This window comes from Podarcis pityusensis, assembly GCF_964106645.2.
Source record: "Podarcis pityusensis genome assembly, chromosome: 10".
Classification (NCBI taxonomy): domain Eukaryota; kingdom Metazoa; phylum Chordata; class Lepidosauria; order Squamata; family Lacertidae; genus Podarcis; species Podarcis pityusensis.
This window is the reverse complement of record NC_138035.1, coordinates 51,686,796-51,709,154: the sequence shown is the minus strand read 5'-3', so window position 1 is coordinate 51,709,154 and position 22,359 is coordinate 51,686,796. Positions and strand designations below refer to the sequence as shown.

At 40.4% G+C, this 22,359-nt stretch overlaps 1 long non-coding RNA gene across 1 annotated transcript in view; it reads right to left on the bottom strand.

Moving 5' to 3' along the window:
- LOC308486084 overlaps positions 1 to 22,359 on the bottom strand; it is an 80,489-nt gene that overhangs the window by 39,849 nt on the left and 18,281 nt on the right. The window contains exon 3 of the long non-coding RNA XR_013990932.1: positions 4,122 to 4,248. This is a non-coding gene — a long non-coding RNA (uncharacterized lncRNA). The remainder of the gene's footprint in view (positions 1 to 4,121; positions 4,249 to 22,359) is intronic.

Sequence of the window (22,359 nt, the reverse complement as noted above, 5' to 3'; positions counted from 1 at the left end):
GTCATTAAGTCACTTTCATATTGAACATCTCAGCTCTGCTGGGTTTTTATTTATTTTTTGTTAATTTCAAGATCATCATCATTGGCACCCTACTTACAACCCCTTTCCTTTGCTATGTATAAACTTAGACATAAACTACTCCTTCTTTGTCTGTTGCCTATGTTCCCATATATATTTGGAGGAAATGATCCCAAAATGCACCAAAGCCATTCATATTTTTGCATGGAAATTACTTGAAACCAGTGGACTACCTTCACCTGTAATTTTATAAAATTATTATGCTCTAAGGGCAATCCTTATTCAGTTTGGAGCCAAAAGCATATTTTTATGGCAATGTTATGATACACAAAATCTGCCACCTTCAGATAATAATGAGAACATGATGAAAGTGCTGCCAATCTTAACTAATATAGTGAAAATGCACCATTACGGTGGAATACATTAAGCCTCCAGGGCTCAGAATAGTAGCAACTAAATTGGTAATGTGTTTCTCCCCTTCACCCCTTGGAATTAGAATATCTCCTTAGACTTGATGTGGATTTTGCTCCAAATGTAGGATACATTTTCAGATGTACATTTAAACATTTAGTGTAAGCACAACAACCATAGCTTTTCATACAGGAACACCCATCAATGAGGTATAATTGGCTTCCATTTCCTTTTTTCAGCCTTAGTAAAAAATAAGAATAATCTGGAATTACTGCTAATTTGTGAAATGTAACTTGGAACTATTCAGTCAGAGAATTATCGCACTGGAACGCACAAAATGGCTATCCTGTTCACCCTTCCATTTAAAGCAAGACCATACACTGCAAGTGCCACCTGTGAACTATCACAATACAGCTGCAGAAGTTCATCACACAGTATCTATTGCAGATATTAATATCCTGCAGTTTGAAGCAACTGGATACAGAAGAACTACCTCCTTTTGGAAATAAAACATTGTCCAGACACATTAAAATATTATTCAAACTTTACTTGCAGGACTCTTGAAAACGTAACAAAAGCATCAAATGATGCATATAAAACATCTCTACAATGTCTTGTGCTGTCCAACACAGGGTCAGGATCTTCTCAGAAATAAATGATAATTCAAAAAATCTACACTATGTCTATACCTGGCTGCACTGGCATGAGTGGCCAGCATTTAGGTAATGAGCATTTTTAAGATTATGTGCCAGAAAAAAGGTATGTCCTTCAATGAATTTTGTGTGTGTGTGTGTGTGTGTGTGTGTGTGTGTGAGTGAGAGAGAGAGAGCCCATTATTGTGATCAGATCTTAGCATTCAAACGTGTCATTGTATACAACTGAGCTAAATCATGCGTGCTAAATGGGCATAAAAACCACGCACCATCTATGGAGAGTGGTTTGGGGAAGGATGCTTTAAAGGTGAACAAAAGAAAGGTGATTGTCCTTATTGACAAAGGTGGAGGCATGTGTTTGATTCTAATTGTGTACTGTATATTGCGGTATTCAAGAGGGCACTCAAGTCCTCAGGGGTTTGAATAGCCAATTAATAGGAATACAGCATCATTTTGAGCCCTAGGCAGGCATCTGAATGAACACATTTTGACTTAAAGTGGGGAGGTGGGTTGGGCATGTACACCAGCCCTGCTCCCCATGTCCAGCTCCTCTTACGACACTTGTGTATGGAGCATAAAGGTCTGAAGTGAAATTCCTACTATATTCTGCTACAACGTGAACAGAAGCCTTTCTGTGACTGGTCCCCAGTTGTAAGCACATGCACAAACTTGCTTCCAGCACATACGTTGAACCTAACTCCTATATATTGACTCGGGAGATGGAGGAGACCATGCATTTGTGAATTCAAGGCTTCCCACACAAGCATGGAGGGATCCATTTTCCATTTCAAACACCAGGAGTCCATAGGAACTACACAAGCATTCTGTTCTTATTTGCTAGAACTCCCATCAGCCCTGACAGCATGACCAATGGTCAGGGATGATGGGAGTTGTAGCACACAACATCCAACAGGCACCACCTCTGCATCCCCTATTCTAGATTCTTTCTGGGCAAAATGGAGACTTCTGAGCCAAGGTGATCATACAAAGAGCCAACATTCAGGTAAACAGGTGCCTGACTATGTTCTATGGCAGGTACTATTTCCCCATTGCTTAATTTATTTACTGCCTTTAGATCTCCCCTTTTTCCTCCAAGGAGGTCAAGCTAGCATACATGTTCCTTGCCCTCCTCATTTAATCCTCATGTGAGGTAGGCTTGGCTGGTCTCCCAGGCTTACACCCCACCAGTCCCAGTGAGCACCAGTCATCCCTGGTTAGCACTTTTTCAGCCTTCAGAAAGTTTAATTTTAAGAGGGATACATGCAGGACATAGAAAGGCTGTAACATCCAACTATTAGCCAGTGCTGTTTAGTCACTGCCCTCTATTATAATGAATGCAAGTGTCTCCCGTTGTTTTCTTCCATGAGCAGAGCAGAAGGCAATACATGAAAGCACTTGGATGAGTGAAATTTCTTTTTTTCACTTATACAGAAGACAGGCTTTTAAAGGCAGGAAATATTTACTGATGCAAATGGAGCTGGGGGGAATGCATTAGAATGCACAACAAAGTACAAATTGGTATTTATGACAATTTATACGTATTTCAGTAAAAATTAATCAAGACAACTCCGTGATTATAGTTTCCATGCTCTTAAATGGAACATGAAATGGAAATAACATATGCATTAAAATTCATTTCTAAGTACTATATGGAAATTTATGCATGATGTGGGGAAACTTCTTCCTGGTATGATTGACTTTTTCTTGTAATGGAAAATAAAAACTGTTGTATTCCAACGTAGAAAAGGAACATGACAGTAAAATGAAACCTGCTAATCTGCATCGGACCATAACAAACATTTTAACATCTGCCAAACATAGTAAATATATCATCCACGTGAGATGCTGAAATGTGCAAGGAAGCATTTGGGGATAAAAATAAGAATGCAAATGATTTAAAAAAAACACAATATGGTAACAATCACATTAATCCAAACTTCAGAGCAAACATCTAATGCTTTATGAAAGGGATTTCAGCTCATAAGAGGTTTAACTTGATTGTTCAAAAAAAAACCCCAAAAACGACAGGCAGACAGGAAAGGAAAAGGGTTGCATTTTTGCATTTCAGGACTTGGAAATCTGTTATTGAGGCTTTTAAAGATGTACACTCTGGCTTCTTTAGCTATAATCTTTGCAGCAACAATAGTCTAAGACTGAATTTCTTCTACCTTGAACCTAAGACTTGATCTGTTAGCAAATGGTAGGGTCTATTGGTTGCTGTGTCAAGACCACAAAATACAAAATTTCCACTTCTAATTAGAATATTATAGCAACTCTATGCACCATGTGTGGGGAATCTGTTCCCTTTCATAAGCTGTTGGACTGTTAACTCCCATCATCCTTGACCATTGGCAATGCTAGCTAGGGCTGCTGGGAATTGGAGCCAGACATCATCTCAATGACCACCTCTCCCCTTTGATCCTGCAGGCATCCGAACCCTCTTGTGGAGGGGATGCACTGCTGGCATCCTCTCCAACATAGCATGCCCTGCTAGCTCTATCTTTTGACCTTTTGGCATAAGCCTAAAGATATGAAAGGGTCGCACACATGTGTAGTAAAACTGCAAGTCATAGGCACCCATTTCTAGACTTATAGACTCTTTGGCATATGAAGATCAGGCCAGCGTTTCTCTATGCAGGCATGGTATGTTCAGAAACTGTTGAAGGCTTTGAAACCAGTGACCCTTCAGAGCCAGTTTTCACATGCATGTTCATTGCTTGTTGAATGACTTCCAAGATGTAAATGAGGCAACAGATTAATTGATGCAAACAGAACCTCCTCAGCATCTAATGTCAATGCTCTTCTGTGGCAATGCACCTTACAGCAGCAATAGATGTGTTCCTGAGACTCAGCGTGTGGGAAGGCATTTTAAATGGCTTATTCCCACAGATACCAAAGGGATGAAATCTGTTTTACATGTGAGTGCTCTAATCTAAGAACTTTGCTTTAGATCTGAAGATAAGTGAATGGCTCTCAGTTTCAGAGAGAAGAGGACAGGTTGGGAATATAGGAGGCAAATCACATTGGTCTGGGTCTTACCTTAAATGAGTAGAAGGAGGTTCAAGGGTGGAAAGTTTCCCATCCCTTTCTCATCTCTGCCGCTGCCTGAACCAAAAAAGCATCTCTGGAGATAGCCCCTTGTGAACAATGTTCATGGCAGGTATCCCTGGGGAGGTGGAGAAGACAATTCAGAATCAGAGGGAGCCGCCTGATTTTGTGCAAAGAAAGTTCCCAATGTAACTGATGTTTAAGGGGGGGGCAAGAAAGAAAGAAAACCCCAAATGTAATATAATTCAGAGCAGCCGTATTTGCAGAAATGGAAGTATAAAGATTCTTTTCAAACAACTGAATGCTGTAATTGTTGACTATCTTTAATTAATATGGAGAAAGGCAATATAGCGCCAAGGCTTTGGGAAGCTGGTCTGCAATTGTCACAATTGATCTTTACTTAATGGTTCCACCTGAGGATTATTTATCTTTCTCCCCCTCCTGATAGTTTCCTCCCAGCTTATAAATCTCATCCAGTTATCAGTAACAGCCCCTAATTTCCTTTATAGAGGGTTTCAGTTATTCATCTGGCTCTGTTTTTCTTTTCAGTCAAATGTATTCCATTTTGGATTGAATTGCTTTTAAAATCCCTTTTGCAAGTAATAAAATGATTAAACTGTAAAACTATACCACATCTAGTTTCAAGAATTATTATTATTTTAAATGATAAAAAATGAATTAAAGTAACAGTTGAATTTTGCCTGAGGCACTGGACTGAGTATTCAGTGAATTAACAACACAATTCTATACACTGTGTAACCCCATTAACTTCAATGGAGTGCACTGCGTGCAAAGTAGGGTGAGGAACCCGAGGTTTTGCAGATGTTGGACCCCAATTCTCATCAGTCAATGGCCAGGGATGATGGCAGAACCACTGAAATCCATGTACTGGAGAACCACTGTAAACTACATTTTTTGCATCATAAATCATACTGTGTGAATGAAAGCCATGTTCAAATAAATAACTATGATACAATGATATGTGGAAATATTATCAAGGCCATTAAAAAAAAAACTTTACTCCAGAGAACTCAAGAAACCAGGAAATTTCTTTTAATGCAGTATTTTAAAGGTTCAAATATCAGATACCTCATTTATATCAAGAATCACTGGGATTAAGCCATCCTTTATTGACTTCCTGGCAGGATGCAGACTACCATTTGCTAAGTGGTAACTTAAATTTACCATATGTTAGGACAATTCCTCGGTAAGCCAATTGTATAAGCCAATCAACAGCCAACTATCTCAGGGTGCTGTCTCTCATCCTAGTGGTCAGGAGAATATTGCTCCGTGTTGTGTGCAGGTAAGATGATAGTCTATTTCCATCTTCTGGCTTTCTATGGCCATTGTCCAAGAGACCCCGTATAAAATCTACACAGGAATGTGACATTCAGCAGTGCAGAAAATGTGCCTTTTCATACGACATGCTTTATTTCACTCTTAGTACTTTTTTTTTTTTAAGACTTTATACTTCGGAAAGCATAACAATTTGGAATTGTTTCAAAGCTCCTCTGATGTCCATGAGACTGTTCCAGCACTTCTCCAGAATCAATGGTTTGGGCATGGTGACCTCAGAGATGCAAGTGTACTTGCCAAGTGGTGGCGAGATATAAAGCCCTTAGCCAAGTCCCCATCTGGTACAGAGCCTACACATTGCCACAGCTGCATCCCAGACTCCAGTTCATATGGCAACGATTCCAGGTATGTCAGAAGGAGATTTACAAGTCTGTCTCAGCTGAAAGCCAATATGTGCAGAATTTCACATTGCTATTTGTTTGCTCTCTATTCCACCACCTCCTCCTGCTTTGTCTTTTCTTTTCTAGTTTAAATATTGTATTGCAGGAGAAGCACTGAGTGAGGCAGCCCAGTTCATACACCAGTTTGCTTAATAAAAAATTATTTAATAATAATAGTTTTTTTACAAATCTTGGCCTTTCAGGGTCCAGCAACACTAGGAGTTCTACTGGCAATGATTAAGAATAATCCTGCTCACTCTTAAATCTTCAATTTGCAATTCACATAGCTCTGTTCCCCAATTTTGCATTTATTACATTTCTACATAACAACAACAACAACAATAAACAAATAAAAGTAGCTCACATCATTTTTTGGCCAGCAAAAGCAAAGGAATGGATGGAAGTGTGGTGCGAAAAACAGTTATCTATCCAAATGCCTGGATAGGTAGTCCTCATTTTTGTGATTTTGCAATATTTATTTACTATTGAAAATCATATAGGCGCCACATAGTCTCCAGACACACACACACAGAGAGAAAGTTAGTTATATTTATTGATTTGGGGTTTTCTTTTCCCCCTAGGCTTCCCTATATGCAATACATAAATTCAAAATGTTCTAAGCTTAAAATACTGCAGTTTTGTGTGGTTCCTTGACCAGGATAGTGATGTAGAATAGAATGTCCTTATTTTCATCTGAGGAATGTTGGAGGGTGCGCAATACGGTGTTTTCTATTTGGAATACTTATACTGTACTATGTCAGACCACTGGTCAAGCCAGCTAGTTTTGTCTACACTGATCGACATCAGGTCTCCAGGGTTTTGCACAGGAGGCATTCCCAACCCTATCTGAGGAGATGGTCTTCTGCATGCAATGCTCTATCTACCACTGAGCTATTCTGCCAGCTACTGAGGAGTATCCATAGGCAGAATCTGGTTAAGGTAAAGGTAAAGGGGCCCCTGACCATTAGGTCCAGTTGTGACCGACTCTGGGGTTGCGGCGCTTATCTCGCTTTATTGGCCGAGGGAGCCGGCGTCATGTGGCCAGCATGACTAAGCCGCTTCTGGCGAACCAGAGCAGCGCACAGAAATGCCGTTTACCTTCCCGCCGGAGCAGTACCTATTTATCTACTTGCGCTTAGACGTGCTTTTGAACTGCTAGGTGGGCAGGAGCAGGGACCGAGCAACGGGAGCTCACCCTGTCACGGGGATTCGAACCGCCGACCTTCTGATCAGCAAGCCCTAGGCTCTGTGGTTTAACCCACAGCGCCATCCATGTCCCAGAGCCTGGTTAGTCAGCTTTATATATTTATTCTGAGTCCAAATTTATAGTTTGCGCTTACTTGTGAAGGTCTTGCAGCTGTAGACTAGGCTTCACCATTAATCCTATATCATCTGCATGGCTTAAATTACAAACCACTGACTTCTATTAACTTCAGCATTCATTGCCTCTAATGCCTTTGTCATTACTGCTTCTAAGGAGAGATGGGTCAGGTGCCAAATTACATCCATTTCTCACTCTCACTGTGGTTTTAAGCAAAGGTGTCAGTTTCCCATTCACTGCTAATTGATTTACTGTAAGCATCCACTGTTAGTTAATAAATTACATTGGTGTGCTATACATTAGTAAGCCTTCCCACAGCACATTTCATCCAAGGCCTCCCATGAAAGCCTCCTTAAAGGAATCACAGCAAGAGTACCAGAGATCTATTTTTTTTTCCACTGGGACTTTCCAGTTCAACCATTGCATTTCCACATCCTATTAACTAGATCCTATCTTAAATATACTCTGCTGATATTTTCCACCCTCCATATTCCTGTGTTGTTGTTGTTTAGTTTTTAGTCGTGTCCGACTCTTCATGACCCCATGGACCAGAGCATGCCAGGCACTCCTGTCTTCCACTACAGTTTGGTCAAATTCATGTTAGTCGCTTCAAGAACACTGTCCAACCATCTCGTCCTCTGTCGTCCCCTTCTCCTTGCACCCTCAATCTTTCCCAACATCAGGGTCTTATCCAGGGAGTCTTCTCTTCTCATGAGGTGGTAAAAGCATTGGAGCCTCAGCTTCAGGATCTGTCCTTCCAGTGAACACTCAGGGCTGATTTCCTTCAGAATGGATAGGTTTGATCTTCTTGCAGTCCTTGAAGAGAAGGGGGATTTGGAAATATGGACAAATTAGAAGTTGTTACTGTTGGGCTGAGTTATTGTGGTGGGGATGAGGGCTGCTGTGTTGCTGGGGATGTTGCTTTTGTTTCAAACATTGCAAGCTTTGGATGGGATGGAGGGTTTCAGGAGGTGGCAGAGGGATGCTCCTAGAGTTGTTTGGCAGGGCCGGAAGCCTCGAGTAAAATTTAAGGTATTGATGGATGCCAAAGAAGGAGGTGGACCTGCCCTGCCAGACCTGTAAACTTTGCTGTGAACCATCTGCTTTTTGCTGGTTGAGAGAATGGTTGCTTTTTGAAAACACTGAAGCGTTGGACAATGGCAGATGAAGTTGATGGACTATATGGAATTGGCAGAAATGACTGGCAAGATCTGAGACCAAGGTGAAGAGTCGGTGGAAGAAGATTGGAAAAAGTTTAAAGACTATTTATAGAAATATTGTAAAATTAAGGAATGTTAGAAAAATGTTGGAATGAAATTATATGGCTTCAGCAGAAATGTCATAAGGAATTAAGTATAAATAGATTAATAGAAAATTAAAGGAAAAGTATGGCAAGAATGTGTTAAGATAATTATAGAACAGAAAACACAGTAAGATGGAAAGGAATTGCTGAAACAAATAATAGAAGTGGAATACAAAAAGGGAGGTGGGAGGAGGTCGCTGGAAATAAGTGAATGAAATATAAGATATTGAAAATGTTTGAGGTGTTTTTAAATTGTTTTTGCTTGTTTTTGTTTGTTTTGTTAGTCCATGTAGCGTTTTTGTATTGTATTTGCATTGTTTTTTCTGTTTTTTCTTTTTTCTTTTTTTGTTTGTAGTGTTGTGTTGGAAATGTTAAAAAAGTAATAAATATTATTTTTTAAAAAAATGATCTTCTTGCAGTCCATGGGACTCTCAAGAGTCTCCTCCAGCACCATAATTCAAAAGCACCAATTCTTCAGCCATCAGCCTTCTTTATGGTCCCGCTCTCACTTCCATACATCACTACTGGGAAAACCATAGCTTTAACTATACGGACCTTTGTCAGAAAGGTGATGTCTCTACTTTTTAAGGTGCTGTCTACGTTTGTCATCACTTTTCTCCCAAGAAGCAGGCATCTTTTAATTTTGTGACTGCATATTCCTTACAGTCCAACAACTCCACTGGTTCCTTTCTTTGATGTCTGTTACCTTTTAGGGTACCTGAAGATACTTTTTGTTGTGTCTGTTTGTGCATCTTCTTAGCCCATCAAGTTTCCTAGTCCAGCTCTACTTCATTGGTTTTGGGGCTGGGGAAGTAGAAAAACCCAGAGACCAGTTATGGCACTCCGTGCTTTGTTTTACTAGGCAGCTGCTTTGAGCATCAACCAAGGTTTTAGGCTGGCATGCTGCAATTCTCTGCCAGGAGCATCAATGGAGGCCTGATCTATCTGGACTCATTGGAAGAATGTGCCCTTGTGATGAAGGATGAAAAGAATCTCTTTGTCAGGATGTGTTTTATTGTAAATATTAAGGTGGAGTTAAGAAAGTTTCTATGCTTCTACTTCTCACGCATTTACTGTACTTGGTAAATGGATGGGTGTTATAATTGCGTATGAAGGGAGAGGACGAGTATATTACTAGAAAGGTAGCCCTTTTTGTCATTGTTTGGTAATCAGAAGAGCTCAGATGGTTTTAGTGGTTTATTGTTTGTAACATACATATATGGTTCATGCTAAATGTAACCCTCCATGTTATTTCAGAGCTAACTAAATTATACTTGTCCTGTGCTTGCTACGAACCCAAATGTGTGTTATTAAATGTGCTTAATAAAATATTGTTTATTGTTTATCTCAATATATTTTAATAAGTCCTTGGATTTTGGAAATTTGTAATTACTGGTGCCTTAGTCATTGTACTTCAAGATGATTTCTGACTTCATTATGCATGCTTTCCTTTGGTGTCATATTCTTTGATTCTAAGTTACATTTGTTGGGCTCTTTTATTGCAGTTGCCTGGCGCTAATGTACTCGTATAAGAGCATAGGTGGGAGTGTTTTGCTTTGATCGCACATTCCTGTTATCCTTCTTGATTATCTCCATTTACATATTGTTTGATTCACTGGGATTGCGATCTGTCACTTGGTTTGGTTGCCTTCTTGCCATCCTATCTGGGTTCCAGCTTTCCTCCCCCCACCCCACTTTGTTCTGAAGAGTCTTGAATGCTTAGCAAGTGGTTCATTAAAAACTCAAATAGGTGTGTTTTCTCCCATCGTGGTAGTTTTTAATTATCATTTGATATTCTGGGCTTGTTGTTTTTTCCTTGTTCATTATTGATGGACATTATGTTTTTAACTTTTTTACCCTGAATGTAAGTTGCCTAGAAGCTATCAGGTGACAAATAAATAAATAGACAGCGTTTTTCCTCAATATTGGCAGTGTAGAATTTTTGACAGACAAACACCACAAGCAGAATTAGTATGCTTTGTTTTTTTAACGTGCTTAGTTTATCTGAGCTATGTTTATTTGGGTTCTATGTTCCTCTAGGAAATGCCAAAATGGCCACCACACCTTGACTGCTATTATTTTCATTTTTACAACCTAGCTGAACATTTTTAGAAATGCCACATGCTCAATAATCTGAAAAGGGGTCGCATCAAAATCTGTTCAGAAATAGCCCATGTCACACAGGCTGGCATCCTGTTATGCAGAAACATAACAACGTCCTTTGTCCTTTCTCTTGAAACTGATGTAGCAATGACAGCACTGCCTGCTCTCTCTGGAGCCAAAAACACCCTCCCCCAGCTTGTGGCATCATCACAGCATCTTCATCCCTGTTCGGAAAAAGATGCTTTCCAGGTATTTGGCCCTAAAGGATCAGCTCCTGGGACAAAAACCATCCCCCTTTTTCAAGTTAAAATGAACTTGTTAGCAGAGTCATTTGAATAATACAGATGGAGGCCAGAGAGATAGGAAACTGACAATACTTTACTGGGGGAAACTGATCAGGAACATAATATGATAAAAAAATGAACATAGAGGTTTTGCATCCCTGCTGTTAAGTTTCCAACACTTGTCCCATCCTTTGCTGACAGGAGAAAACTTTGGCACCTCTGACAAAGATTTCTCATTTGGAATGTGCTACTCCAGGAAAGGACGCGGGTGGCGCTGTGGGTTAAACCACAGAGCCTAGGACTTGCCGATCAGAAGGCCGGCGGTTTGAATCCCTGCGACGGGGTGAGCTCCCGTTGCTTGGTCCCAGCTCCTGCCAACCTAGCAGATCGAAAGCACGTCAAAGTGCAAGTAGATAAATAGGTACTGCTCCAGCAGGAAGGTAAAAGATGTTTCTGTGCGCTGCTCTGGTTCACCAGAAGCGGCTTAGTCATGCTGGCCACATGTCCCGGAAGCTGTACGTCGGCTCCCTCGGCCAATAAGGAGAGATGAGTGCCACAACCCCAGAGTCGGCCACGACTGGACCTAACAGTCAGGGGTCCCTTTACCTTTACTTACTTTGAGTCAGGCCTTGAAAAGTCTCTATGCACCACAGGCATAAAACATGAAAACATTCAGATGTGACTAAGCAAGACGATGTATACCTACTCTTTTGGACATACAGTGGTGCCTCGCAAGACGAAATTAATTCGTTCCGCGAGTTTTTTTGTCTAGCGAATTTTTCGTCTTGCGAAGCACGAAATCCCATAGGAATGCATTGAAATTCAATTAATGCGTTCCTATGGTCAAAAAAGTCCAAACAAAGCCAAATTTGGTACAACAAGAGTTTATTAAGTGCTCTTTAAAGTCACACATACTGTAAAGAGCATTTCAAAAATTGAAGGAACAATAAATTAAGTTTCTAAACATGACAGAAAAATATTTAAAAATCAACAAAGTGTACAGTACATTTTCTAAGACTCTGGGGGACAACTCGAAGAAGGTTCCTCTTCCACTCTTTGCTTCTTGCTGAAGAACCCCCTCCTCAACTGTTCCCCCAGCCACCCACCACACAGAAATTCAAATCCAGAATTTTTTAAAAAAAACAGCACAGTGGCCCAATGGTCACAGAAAATCATAAAAATGCAGAAAAAAACACACACAAGCTTCCAGATTCTTGCAAACCCCTCCCCAACACCAAGTCCTTGAATTCCAAACACCCCAACCCAAAATCCAACCCCCCCCAAAAAAAGTTTTAAAAGTTTAACTTACCAAATGGCTGCAAAAGAAGTTTTGGAAAAGCTTCAAAAATCAACAAAGTCTTCAAAAACCTCAAAAAAGGCTACCACACCGCGTTCTATGAGTTGCTCGTCGAAGTCAAGTCGCAACTGTATTAACGGTGTTAAGAAAAAGGAAACAATCTTGCAAGACATTTCCGTTTTTCGTCTTGCGAAGCAAGCCCATAGGGAAATTCGTCTTGCAAAGCGGCTCAAAAAACGCAAAACCCTTTCGTCTAGCGAGTTTTTCGTCTTGCAAGGCATTCGTCTTGCGGGGCACCACTGTATGTTGAAGCACTGACTAGAACAAACACAGTTGATGTCTGGCTTGAGCAAATCACAATGTACTCAGCAAGGCTTCTAAGACATCTTGCCAAATCCCTAATCCTGCTGTGGCAGCCACTTTATCCACTGCAATTGTATAAATTGTTGACCACTTTTCTATATTAGCCAAGATCATGGATACCCAGTGTGATACTACTGAACTCCCATAAATCCTGACCACTGACCATGCTGCTTGTGGCTGATATTGGCTAAGAATGTCTGGCAATTAAAACAGGCAAACATGCTAATACAGAGCCACATGTGTAAATTAAAAACTGCATAAAACCAACTCCCTTGGAATTTAAAAGCCGGTAAATAAACATGATAAATGATCATCACAGGACAGGAAAGTATTAGCAAAGCTACCAAAAGGATAGTAATATGTAGTAGTGAATTGAAGAAGCACAGAATGTGTGCATACTCTGAAGAAATGTCAAAATGGAAGTGATACAATTTTGAGGAGCAAGTGAGATTAGCAAGAAATCAATGACATCTTATTCATCCAGCCATCACATCATAACTGGACAGGGCAGATAAAGAAATACAAAAGGGGATGTATGATGATAGTCATCTCCATATAAAATCAGACGTCTAGAAAATCATATCTGACCCCCTCAACACTGCCTTTACAGATATCACAAAAGAATTAGCTGGGACTAGCATTGTGCCACTGACTGCATATATTTTTAAATGTACTTGAGACACCAGCCTTCAATGTAAGGTTCACAGGGCAATGTATTTTGTGTAAGGCAGTCCTTTGACCCATTTTTGTCCATAGACTTGTGAAATCAGAAAGAAAGAAACTTTCTTCTTTTTTTAGAATGCACACAGAAGCTTTCAGCTTCTCTCACATTAGCATATTTCTCCTTGCTAGGTGAGTTCACTGTACTTGGACAGGTTCAAGTTATCTTGAAGTTCCCATATGCATTTACTGTTATTAATATTGCACCATGCATGGAAACTGACTCCTTTTGCAACTGAAGAATTGTCCAGACCCTTAAAAATATTATTCAAACTTTTACTGGCTGAACTAACTTTCTCACAGAATTAAAACAGCTAATGTGCATCAAAAATATCCATACTATGTCTTGTGCTGTCCAGCACAGGCTCAGCATCTTAGAAAATATGAAATAATCCAAACAGACCTATAAGCAAAGCTCTCTCTCCACAGCTTACATTCCAGCCTTTATTGCCTTACCCTCCCTTCAGGAGAGCTTCATTTATATCTTCAGTCCATGAAGTTTGGGAGACAAAGACTCAATGGCAACTCCCTTCAAAATATATACTTGCAACCCAATACCTTCATCATCTAAGGTTACAACACTCACATGTTACCAGAGAACAACAATCAGTAAATTAATCATTATCTCAGCAAGAGCTCAGAGTGCTCTCCTTTGCTTTAATATAGCCCCATAGAAAAGCTCCATGTTAAACCTTTTCACCAATAAATATTTAGGCATTCACATTTTAAACCTTCATTAATAAACATACATTTTCATTTCTGTGTGAATTAAATCAATTATGCTTCACATTTACCTCAGTACATTCTCTGCTCTGCCTTTGTGTCATCTCAGCTTTAAGTTTCTTACTCTCTATTTTGTATTTCAACTCAGCTGAAGCCAAGCAGGTGACACAAATATCCTGTGATGGTGGTCACAGGTTGAGAAAGGAGAAAGGCCTGAAACTGACAGTGAAGAGAAGTATTATGTGCAGGAGGTCTAGAATGTGAAAAAGCATACTCTGAAGAGAGGGGTGGGACTAATTTAAGGAAGCCATACTTTTTACTTTTGTTTGTTGAATAAGACAAAGGATGAGGCAGCATTCTACTGTATATATAAATTATCTCCCTGGTATCTGTATAACACCCAAAATATTGACACCCTAATTATCTGTATGGATGAAGGGTATAGATTGACTGTTGCATGTTTTAATTTTAAAAAGTCATGAAGGGCCATTTCTTGTAGTAGTTAATTGGTGGATCTACAGTCATGGTTTTTAACATTAAGAAAAGGTTTTGATAATGTAGATGGACACATCCTACGTTTTACATTTGTAATGATTTATTACCTTGTCTTTTTTATTGCTTAATTTTTAATCGTTTTTATGCTGCTGTATTGGTGAAACACTGCTCCTATGTCCCCATGTAGCATTTTACTTTTTTTTTACTGCATCAAAACTCCAGGATGATGATAATAATAATAATAATAATAATAATAATAATGCTGTTTAAATGGTAGCGCGGCTGGGGGGCGACCAGTGTGGTGTAGTGGTTAAGAGCGGTAGATTCATAATCTGGGGAACCGGGTTCGCGTCTCCGCTCCTCCACATGCGGCTGCTGGGTGACCTTGGGCCAGTCACACTTCTCTGAAGTCTCTCAGCCCCACTCACCTCACAGAGTGTTTGTTGTGGGGGAGGAAGGGAAAGGAGATTGTTAGCCGCTTTGAGACTCCTTAGGTTAGTGATAAAGTGGGATATCAAATTCAAACTCCTCCTCCTCCTCCTCCTCCTCCTCCTCCTCCTCCTCCTCCTCCTGCTTCTTCTTCTTCTTCTTCCGCCTCCGCACTGGATCTTCCAGCCCACCCGCCCTCTTTTTAGGCCTTGCTTGACAAAGGCCTTGCTATGGACTAATGTCGGCCGCCATATTGCTGGGTCCAGGTAGGAATTTTTCCACTTGGCAAATTGGCACCAGCTATTTGGTTTTCACCTACCTTGTAGCAATCGTCACAACTTTGTAAGGTTAGGCACTGGGTAAGCCTTGTTTATGGGAGGAGAGGTTGTTGCCTCCGCCTGCACCCCCCCCCCTCGTTAAGGGTATCCCGTTAAAGGGACCCAGGGGTGTGGATTCTGTCCAAAGCCTGGGCATGGGCTAGGGCCATGCCACGACCCTATCAGGGACCCTGGGGGTGCCCCAATTTGATGTATATCATAGGGCTCCCCCTACCGGTGGGTTACCCTTATGAGACTCCCTGCAGACGGACAGGAGTCAGGATATAGTCCAGTTTCACCCAATGCCTAAGCCAAACTGCTCACATCTATAACCAATAAAGTTATGGCCTATTTTATTCCATGAACCTAAACATTCATGTCCATGTGTTTATTATCTAAGGGAACCACGGGGCCCGGGGCCTCGCCACACAAGTGGCTTGCAGGCACAGAGAAAACAAATTAGGTAATCCTTGCCTCCTCTTTGGTGTGTAAATGGCACTTGAACACAGCAGGGGGAAATGACCTTGCTCTAGTTTTAAGCCACGAATGTGAACATAGCCCAAGTGAGCTTCATGGGTTTCAAGTCATTTTTGCTCATAGATGAAAAAGGGGGGAAATGCAGGTATTATGAAGTATTAATAAATAATCTGCAACAAATCAATACGGTGCTTGCTTTTAAAATCCAGAATTTATCCAAGCACAATCATCTGAAAAGAATTGCTGTAATTCTTAAATCACTTTTGATCCCCTCCACCTGAAATATCACCACCTGGCCCTATACTGAAGGTAGCATTGCCAGCCTACGATCAGCAGAGGGAAGACCTATGGTAACTAACACCTCTGAAACCTGAGTTCTTTCTATGGTTCAGGGCTGGCATTTGGAGGAGTACGATAGTCTTTGCATCTTCTTTTTAGAAGGAGGGCCGCAGCTCAGTAATAGAGTACACACTTTGTGCAATTCCAGGCATTTCACGTTAAAAGTAGCAGGGCTGGGAAAGACCCAGAGAGAGCAGCTGTCAATCAGCGTAGACAGTACTAAACTAGATGAATTCCTGATCTGGCTCAGTATAACGTAGCTAGCTGCCTATTACAAAGCTAAACTAATGCTTAGCCTCAAGAACTGTATTATGAGCATTCATTCTCAGGTCTCTCCTCTGGCCTCATGAACTATGATGCTGCTCCATTACATATGCGAACTTAGGGCAAACGTCTATTGGCAGTATTTACAACCATGCCAGCTGTAATCACGCAGCATCCTTTACTGACATGCAAACAGCTCTGCCTTTCAGTTGCTCTTGATAAAGCATTGTCACCACGGCATGACAACCGTAGCAGCGTTTTAGCTTTCTGTGTTTAAAACAATAAAACAGTGAAGGAGAAACACCGTTCCTTTCACACATTCAGAGAAAATAGCTGGATATTTATGGGTGTTGGAGTCCTGAGAGAGAGAAAGCGTGTGTGTGTGTCCCCCATTTGTGGAAATCATCACAATATCCATCTTTATATACTTGCATACAAAGGAGATGGCTTGCTTGTTTATCATTTTTGGTGCATATTTTAAATTTTAGCCTCAACAAGAGTTTATGAGATTTATATCCATCTGTTCATCTTGGAACTTTAGAGGATGGAGATGTCACACAAACTGTCTGAGGCAGCAACAGGACAGCTACATGGGAGCTTGGTTTCTGGCATGGAGGTATACATGAAGCCTCCAGCTAGGTCCCTAATGGAGCTCATAGTTTCAACTATCTTTTTGTTCGATCCAGCTAATGTTTTTGAAGTCCTAAACTTGGCATATAAAATTAACCAGCTATGGCATGTGGCACAGTAAAAACAGATGGGGTTGCTTTACCCTGGAAATGGGAGTTCTGATGATTTTCAGGGGCAGATTATCTACAACCAGATTATCTATCTATCATCTATCTATCTATCTATCTATCTATCTATCATCTATCTATCTATCTATCTATCTATCTATCTATCTATCATCTATCTAGCTATCTAAATGAGATGCCAAAGGCATCTTTGAATAATATTGTACAGCAGTTCCTATAGCTATAGAGAAGTTGCTGAGATATCAAGTTAAAGCACTGAATACATATATGAACTTTGCTCATTTATACCCCTCTTGTCCCCCTGATAAACTCAGCAAAAGAAAAGAAAAGAAAACCACTGTAAATACAGGCCAAGGAAAATACAAGTGTTTGGAACCTCTGTACATAATTGCCAATAAGACCTACCATTTTAGTTTGTTGTGCTTTGACACACTTTCTAGTTAAGGTGTTATTAAATGTTTATGATTGGCGCTCTGAACTTTAAAAACTCAGTATATAAAGCCTAGTTACAGATGGGAATGTGTGCTGTTAAGATTGAACAGAAAAGGAAACGATCTCCTTTTTCTGTCAAATATTGTGAAAGAGGGTATTTGATAAAAAGTGGCGCAAGTGTTATGTGAGAGAACTTGCATGTGAATAATTTTTCTGATTAGTAAGCGTATTTGTGTGTGTGCATTTATGTGTGTGAATAGGGGAACTGAGAGACAGTGTGAAGTGTAAATGGTCACAGGGACAGCATTTCAAGCAAACAGACCAGCAAATTATAAATGTCTCGATTTTTAATGCATTGTTTTGGGAACATCTGAAACAAAAATCAGAGATCTCTAAAAATTACCAACCAGCTGGGCTTCCATCTTGTGTGATGCTGAGTGTTTTGTACAGGTAATAAACATGTTTTATTGTTCCTTATTCTTGAGCCGCAGTTTGCAGCAGTTATCTCCATACAGAATTGGGGCCTAAAGTTGTGGCAGCCTTATGCTTTATCATTTCATAATTTACATCTTTAGCTCCATTTGCTGAATAAGCAAACATTTTTCATAAGCCAGGTTAAAAAATGCATTAATTTGACTGTACTTAACAAATATTCAGTGCTGATATGAAACAGCAGGGGAGGTGCAGAAGGAATGATAATTCCATCAAATGAAAAAGCTAGATTGGAGGGAGAAAAATTCTCCCAGGAAGAGGGAATATGCATAAAAATGATAAGAATAAGTTGAATAAGTCTAATATTGATAGGAAGATTAAAAACACTTTGTTATTCCTATGGAAATTACTCTTGGGATATTCTGCATTGATGGCAGTTTTACTCAAAATCTATGGTTATTTCCCCCCACCAACCCCCTGGATTCGAAATTGACAAGACAGAATTTTCTAATAATGCAGCAAGAGGTGACATTGAAAGGATTAACTTGTATCAAAGTTAATAATTTATCATTGGAATAGGTAGTTCTAAGCTACATATGAGAAACATGACACCATAGCAAACTAGAAGCATTAATAGATGGGACAGTGTGGCGGGTGGAGAGAGAGATACTGGAATATACGGAACATACAAGTACCAAGTCATTTTTAATGTTGTTGTTCTTATGTTATCATTTCAGATGCTGGTGGTTGTCATCTTGCCAAAAACATATCATTTGATATTATCCTTCCCTTGAGAGAAAACCTTCTGTGCCTATAAACACCAACACTCAATTGCTTTGCGGTTCAACTACGTTCATGGACTGTTTCAAACATGCAGTGCAGCAACTGAAATGGTCTCAAATAAATAAATAAATAAAGGATCTACAGACTGCAGTTGATATTCATGTGAATATCAACAGTAGATAGCGTCAGTAGATAGAATCTAGCTTTTCTGCCTCAAGTCTAGTCATGCTGTTTCCTTTCCAATACTTCTTCCTTCTACTTGCTCTGTTATTTCATTGTTATGCACTCACACTGGTGGGGATGGGAGAATCTGTGAATCTGTGAATTTCTCAATTTCCCACTCTTTTCAATTCACCCCAGTTCTACATGAGTTTGCAATTTTTAATTTTTTTAAAAAAGCATTCTCTGGAAAAGTCATTGGCATTTTTCTACACACTTATCCTAATATACACTGTGAGCAACTTTGGCTCATATACCCATTTCTTAAAAGCAAATTTACCTAATACGATGCATTTTTGTTTGATATTTTCATGCGAATATATGCATTTTTATGAACCTTCCTTCGTAGATTTTTGTACACATTATTTGGTTAGAGAACTGCAATGAAACATTGGGGGAAATGCGAATTTGAAAGGATGGTTGTGTCTAGGATAACAATCCTTTCGAGAAACATTCTACCTCATTCCTTGCTCTTTCAATGCATCTTAACTGTGGTTGTGGGCTAGAGCAATAGCCATATGTTTTTAAATGTCTGAAAATGAGCACTGCATTTTAAGATGGAGGTTTGTAGCAATACAGAAGAACATTTTCTCTCTGCATGTCTACATGGAAGCTGAGCAAGAAGTACAGAAATCCTCCTTTGGAAAGTGTTTCCAGTGCTTCCATGCACCAGCAGAGATGTCTGGGCTGGTGCTCATTTCATGCTGATTCTACATCTTTGACATGGACCGCAGACACCATATTCTTTCTTACACTATGCTGAAAAGGTTGAATGCATGCCTAACAGAAATCAGTCAGTTTGTTTTGTTGTATTACCAGCTTCAGGAATAATAAAGGGCACATAGAATACAGTTCAAGTTAGTCTTTGCAGAGAACTACTTGCTCATTCATGTTAGTATCTCCTGATCCATTGCAGGAGTTTACAAGAATTCATTTTTTTCATATAAAGCTTCTGATTTCTCTTGTTGAAGAATGTATTTCAAACTCAAAATGCATGCAGGGGACATGCTTTGTAGCATTCTGAGTGGCTCAACAGAGAGGTCCCTGTTGTTCTCACCCAAGCGTCAACTCTAAAAGCTGCTAATGGTAATTTACATGTATCATTAACTGCAGCAACTGATCATGCTTATCCAGTGGAGATCAGACTTGGAATGAAGCCCATAAGAAGAATTAGGAAATGCCCATAGGACAGTCATGTCTACAGGGAACAAAAAGAGAAAATAAAGGCAGGGAAATGGAAGAGAGAGTAGGAAACAAAGGGCAGATGTATTGGTCCTTTCAATAAGTGGTGGAGGCCACATTCATGCCACACATTTAAAGCACTATGATACCACTCTGAGCCATCATGGCTATTCCCAAATAATTCTGGGAGCTGTAGTTTGTTAAGGGTGCTGAGAGTTGTTAGAAGATCTTTATTCCTCTTCCCAGGGCTCCAATTTTCCAATTGATCCCACTTCACAGGGATTGTCTATATGTCGATCCTAGTGAACATACGAAACCTGGACTTGGGTCACTCACTTTGCTATTGACCGTCATCCAGACGCAAGGTAGTGGTGAAACTGGAACTAACCACAGGATAGAAGAGAAGAAGTACTGTTTTGGATTTGATATCCTGCTTTATCACTACCTAAAGGAGTCTCAAAGTGGCTAACATTCTCCTTTCCCTTCCTCCCCCACAACAAACACTCTGTGAGGTGAGTGGGGCTGAGAGACTTCAGAGAAGTGTGACTAGCCCAAGGTCACCCAGCAGCTGCATGTGGCGGAGCGGAGACGTGAACCTGGTTCACCAGATTACCTCTACCACTCTTAACCACTACACCACATTGGCTCTGTATCATATCATACAAGCGTTAACTAAATAATGTACTTGTTAAGCCCTTTATAGCTGTAAGTGTTGTGACATTTTTGGAGCTTGAGTAAATATGGAAAGCCCTTAACACAGTATGTTAAACCCAAAGGGGGGTGGTGTTTGTTAATTGAATAGCATTTTTACTTAGGTGCTAAACTGGAAGCACTGAGTTCTCTTATAACAAAACATACATGAGTAAATGATATCTTACTCGGAACAGAAAGAACATGCATGGTTGCTTGCATACATCCTATGATATGTTAAATCATGAAACATATTGTTATGAAAGGGAGGCTAAACACAAGAAATCAATGAATGTCAGAATCTAGTTAATATTTGGAGTATTGATGGGAAGATTCCAGGGCAGTGGAAAAATACAGGCTAGGGTTCCTTTCCAAGCCAGAGCCTCACCTGGGAAAGAGGTGTTAACATGACAAAAGGTGTTGATTGCCCATCTAAGAGGAATCCTTCATCCTTTGACCTGGGCAGACAGAAGGTTGCCAAGTTTTGTGTGTGTGTGTGTGTGTGTGTATACGAGAGAGAGAGAGAGAGAGAGAGAGAGAGAGAGAGAGAGAGAGAGAGAGAGAGAGATATGATGGGAAGAGAGTTCTCAAAGACAGAGATCCATCTTGGGTAGGCTGGCTGAAGGCAGGCTGGGAAAGATGACTTGGACTCCAGGGCTGCACTGCTGTGGGAAACAACCCCCTCTTGAGATGACCACGCCGTAAGATCTGGACTCCTTTCACCCAAAGTCAGGTGTAAATATGTGAATTGATCACATTTCGTAAAGCTATAACAGCCTCCACTATACCTTGATTCTCAAAGGAACACAGACTTTGGGTGAATGCCTGGAACCCCCATGGAATCTTGCCTTAGCTCGGCAGTGTTTGGGGGCGGTGCCCAATTTTTGTAACAATATCTATTTTGATGCTAAGATGCTCTGTAAATGTGTGACCAGTTGGCATTTCCTAAAAGTGTTTCCTAATATGCTTGCTTTGATAGGACTAACTTCCATGTGAAGAGGCTTAGAATCAGTGACTTGCTATTACAGTTGATCTGTGTTTTCGCCAGTGGTTTCTCAGCTCTCATGCTTTTGCATCCTGTAACCTAAATAGATTCTCCAGAACAGTTGAGATAATGCACTAAAGAACTCACGGCCTCCTTTCCTGCTCAGAAAATAACCTGCCTCCTGCTGCTTCCAGCAAATGGCTTGTTAAACGGAGTGACTTTCGGTTCAGAACCCTGCCAGGCTCTTTATATGTTGATACCTGAAGCTGCCAAGGCCGATCCTTTTGGATGATGTACAACTAGCTGCCCATTCTGTCTTGAAATGGGCAGGAGTTACAGCAGACAGGCAGGGGGCATCTCCATAGACTGTGCTTGCCAGCTGTCCAAAAATGGTTCCAGACGGAGCACTTTTGCTAACTTACGGCACTGAGAAAAGGAATGCAAATTGATGAGTGTGACCCATAGCAAGGGCAATTTTACCCTTTCATTCAGGGACACGGGAGACGAAACGCAGCACACAGTGTGATGCCTATTTACACCCCTAGAATATATAATTTGTCAAAATCATGTTCTTCTTAAT